The sequence below is a fragment of the Heterodontus francisci genome, unplaced genomic scaffold, assembly GCF_036365525.1.
Source record: "Heterodontus francisci isolate sHetFra1 unplaced genomic scaffold, sHetFra1.hap1 HAP1_SCAFFOLD_2158, whole genome shotgun sequence".
Taxonomy (NCBI): Eukaryota; Metazoa; Chordata; class Chondrichthyes; order Heterodontiformes; family Heterodontidae; genus Heterodontus; species Heterodontus francisci.
Genome location: NW_027141058.1, coordinates 5,001 through 10,000, shown reverse-complemented (window position 1 = coordinate 10,000; position 5,000 = coordinate 5,001).

Genomic DNA, 5,000 nt, shown 5'->3' with positions numbered 1-5,000 from the left:
CCGAGGGACAGTAGGAAATGGCCATACCGCTTTCCGGCCGATTGCCGCCGGACGTCCGGCCGCATTCGCTCGGTCTGCGCGGCCGGCGGTAGCCGGGGGCGAGGGGCATCGGGCGGTGGCGGAACCAGGCCGGCCCGACCGCTGGGGGCCGCCCGGGCGACGTTTGAATCTGTCGGGTCGGACCGCCGAATCCCGCGGGATTTCGGGATCGAATCTGCGGGTGGAATCGGCACCTCGTCCCGCTGTCCGGTTCCCCCCCGTCGACTGCAACGGGTTTCCGAGGCCCGTCGGTCAGGCGCGGTTCGCTCCGCAATCCGCCGGCCGATCGGCACCGGGCGGGGCTCTACGGAAAGAGGGGACCCTCCGGCGTCGAGTGCCGGCGCACCGACCCCGCAGGCTGACCGGGAAGGTTAAGACTCACCCCGCTGAATGCCCGGCCCCGGGCACCCTCCGGCGCCGGGGCCATAACTTCGGGGAGGGAGGTCCGAGCTCCGCGCGGTCGACGGCAGGTGAAAGGGGCCGGTGCGCCGCGGAAGGCGACAGCAGTCCCGTCAGGCTGCACCTCTGCTCGGGCGAACGGCGTCAGGAAAAGGGGAGAGCACTTCCCCACCGATAGCTCCGGAACGCCCGGACCCATTGGCCCGCGGCACCGGTGGCTGCTAGAGGGCCTCCGGCGCCGTCAGCCGGGGTACGTCCCAGGCCGGCCGGACGGCGGGCAGCCGGAGGCAACGGCCTGGAACGGAGCCAGACTTGAGTCGTTCCGTGTGCCGTGGGCAAAAAGGCAGGGCTGCGGGTCAGCGCAGTTTGGCAAACCTAGCCGCAAGTGCGGGAAGGGCGGAGGAGCACACGGACGCCGCCTTCCCAAACTGAGCCCAAAGTGCCCAGGCATGCCCCCTTGATCTCGCCTAATCAGTGAGCCCAAAATAATTTCAGAGTGTGGAAACCTGATCCAAAAAGGTCGAAAAGAACGGCCAGAGATCAAGTCCGAAAGGGGAAATCAGTAACAAGCAAGCAGAGTAATCATTAACCAAAAAGCGCAAAATTATGTTAAAAGTGTGAAATCATTAACCAAAAAGTCGAAAATAATGTCCAGAGACCAAGTCCGAAAGTACAAATAATTAACCAGTAAGCAGAGTCATCATTAACCAAAAATCGCAAAAGTAAGTAAAAAGTGTGAAATCATTAACCAAAAATCGCAAAAGTAAGTAAAAAGTGTGAAATCATTAACCAAAAACTCGAAAATAATGTCCAGAGACTAAGTCCGAAAGGGCAAATGGTTAACCAGTAAGCAGAGTAATCATTAACCAAAAATCGCAAAAGTAAGTAAGAAGTGTGAAATCATTAACCAAAAATCGCAAAAGTAAGTAAAAAGTGTGAAATCATTAACCAAAAACTCGAAAATAATGTCCAGAGACCAAGTCCGAAAGGGCAAATGGTTAACCAGTAAGCAGAGTAATCATTAACCAAAAAGGGCAAAAGTAAGTAAAAAGTATGAAATCATTAACCAAAAAGCACAAAATTAAGTTAAAAGTGTGAAATCATTAACCAAAAAGTCGAAAATAATCTCCAGAGACTAAGTGCGAAAGGGCAAATGGTTAACCAGTAAGCAGAGTCATCATTAACCAAAAATCGCAAAAGTAAGTAAAAAGTGTGAAATCATTAACCAAAAACCCGAAAATAATGTCCAGAGACTAAGTCCAAAAGGGCAAATGGTTAACCAGTAAGCAGAGTAATCATTAACCAAAAATCGCAAAAGTAAGTAAAAAGTGTGAAATCATTAACCAAAAACTCGAAAATAATCTCCAGAGACTAAGTCCGAAAGGGCAAATGGTTAACCAGTAAGCAGAGTAATCATTAACCAAAAATCGCAAAAGTAAGTAAAAAGTGTGAAATCATTAACCAAAAACCCGAAAATAATGTCCAGAGACTAAGTCCGAAAGGGCAAATGGTTAACCAGTAAGCAGAGTAATCATTAACCAAAAATCGCAAAAGTAAGTAAAAAGTGTGAAATCATTAACCAAAAACTCGAAAATAATGTCCAGAGACTAAGTCCGAAAGGGCAAATGGTTAACCAGTAAGCAGAGTAATCATTAACCAAAAGGCGCAAAAGTAAGTAAAAAGTATGAAATCAGTAACCAAAAAGCGCAAAAATATGTTAAAAGTGTGAAATCATTAACCAAAAACTCGAAAATAATGTGCAGAGACTAAGTCCGAAAGGGCAAATAATTAACCAGTAAGCAGAGTAATCATTAACCAAAAATCGCAAAAATATGTTAAAAGTGTGAAATCATTAACCAAAAACTCGAAAATAATGTCCAGAGACTAAGTCCGAAAGGGCAAATGGTTAACCAGTAAGCAGAGTAATCATTAACCAAAAATCGCAAAAGTAAGTAAAAAGTGTGAAATCATTAACCAAAAACTCGAAAATAATCTCCAGAGACTAAGTCCGAAAGGGCAAATGGTTAACCAGTAAGCAGAGTAATCATTAACCAAAAGGCGCAAAAGTAAGTAAAAAGTATGAAATCATTAACCAAAAAGCGCAAAAATATGTTAAAAGTGTGAAATCATTAACCAAAAAGTCGAAAATAATGTGCAGAGACTAAGTCCGAAAGGGCAAATGGTTAACCAGTAAGCAGAGTAATCATTAACCAAAAAGCGCAAAAATATGTTAAAAGTGTGAAATCATTAACCAAAAACTCGAAAATAATGTGCAGAGACTAAGTCCGAAAGGGCAAATGGTTAACCAGTAAGCAGAGTAATCATTAACCAAAAATCGCAAAAGTAAGTAAAAAGTGTGAAATCATTAACCAAAAACTCGAAAATAATCTCCAGAGACTAAGTCCGAAAGGGCAAATGGTTAACCAGTAAGCAGAGTAATCATTAACCAAAAAGGGCAAAAGTAAGTAAAAAGTATGAAATCATTAACCAAAAAGCACAAAATTAAGTTAAAAGTGTGAAATCATTAACCAAAATGTCGAAAACAATGTCCAGAGACTAAGTCCGAAAGGGCAAATGGTTAACCAGTAAGCAGAGTAATCATTAACCAAAAAGGGCAAAAGTAAGTAAAAAGTATGAAATCATTAACCAAAAAGCACAAAATTAAGTTAAAAGTGTGAAATCATTAACCAAAATGTCGAAAATAATGTCCAGAGACTAAGTCCGAAAGGGCAAATGGTTAACCAGTAAGCAGAGTAATCATTAACCAAAAATCGCAAAAGTAAGTAAAAAGTGTGAAATCATTAACCAAAAAGCGCAAAAATATGTTAAAAGTGTGAAATCATTAACCAAAAACTCGAAAATAATGTGCAGAGACTAAGTCCAAAAGGGCAAATGGTTAACCAGTAAGCAGAGTAATCATTAACCAAAATGCGCAAAAGTAAGTAAAAAGTGTGAAATCATTAACCAAAAATCGCAAAAGTAAGTAAAAAGTGTGAAATCATTAACCAAAAACTCGAAAATAATCTCCAGAGACTAAGTCCGAAAGGGCAAATGGTTAACCAGTAAGCAGAGTAATCATTAACCAAAAATCGCAAAAGTAAGTAAAAAGTGTGAAATCATTAACCAAAAACTCGAAAATAATGTCCAGAGACTAAGTCCAAAAGGGCAAATGGTTAACCAGTAAGCAGAGTAATCATTAACCAAAAAGCGCAAAAGTAAGTAAAAAGTATGAAATCATTAACCAAAAACTCGAAAATAATGTGCAGAGACTAAGTCCGAAAGGGCAAATGGTTAACCAGTAAGCAGAGTAATCATTAACCAAAAAGCGCAAAAATATGTTAAAAGTGTGAAATCATTAACCAAAAACTCGAAAATAATGTCCAGAGACTAAGTCCGAAAGGGCAAATGGTTAACCAGTAAGCAGAGTAATCATTAACCAAAATGCGCAAAAGTAAGTAAAAAGTGTGAAATCATTAACCAAAAATCGCAAAAGTAAGTAAAAAGTGTGAAATCATTAACCAAAAACTCGAAAATAATCTCCAGAGACTAAGTCCGAAAGGGCAAATAATTAACCAGTAAGCAGAGTAATCATTAACCAAAAAGCGCAAAAATATGTTAAAAGTGTGAAATCATTAACCAAAAACTCGAAAATAATGTCCAGAGACTAAGTCCGAAAGGGCAAATAATTAACCAGTAAGCAGAGTAATCATTAACCAAAAAGCGCAAAAGTAAGTAAAAAGTGTGAAATCATTAACCAAAAAGTCGAAAATAATGCCCAGAGACTAAGTCCGAAAGGGCAAATGGTTAACCAGAAAATCCGTCGAATAATGTCCAGAGACTAAGTCCGAAAGGGCAAATGGTTAACCAGTGGAAGGGCGATCAAGCGGAAAAATTTGCCCCGGTTACCCGGGATGGAGTTCCAGAGGTCCGGCCAGAGTTGTCAAATTCGTCCCGCTGATCGGACGCTTGTCATTCGGGTGGCTGGGGGTTGGCGGGGTATCTGCACAGTAGTAGGAGGTGGCAAGTCGGGACTTGGACGTTTATTCCAAGAGTCCACCCGAGCCTCCAGGTCTGCAGAGACCGACCCTAGCTGCCGCCCAACCGACTTTTAAGCCTTTTTCGGATGGGGATTTTTTCCCATTTTCGTCCATTTTTCGGGTTTTCTGTCGGGCTTAATAGGCGGCAGCCTGACCCCCGGCCGAGGCGGGGGGCGCACTCTCCCTTGCGTAAGGGTCCGGATTTGCCCCGGAAAGTGCCCCCGACGGCCTCCCGACCCGGGTGCCTGCAGGGCGGGGGAAAGGGTAGTCCCAGCCGCAGGAAATCATTAACCAAAAGACTTAGCCGTCGGGGCAGAGGCTAAGACCCGGGCTGGTGAAATCATTAACCAAAAGGAATGCACCCTTTTCCGAAAGTGCAGGCCGAAATAAGGCGAGCCTTGGGCCGGGAAGGCCAAAACCCCCAACTCATGGAAGTGTATGGGGTCGGACTCGGCGACTTTCCCGGGCCCCGAGTTGACCTTTCCCCACGGGGGCGGTCAAGTTGCTCCCGCCAAGAGGGCACGT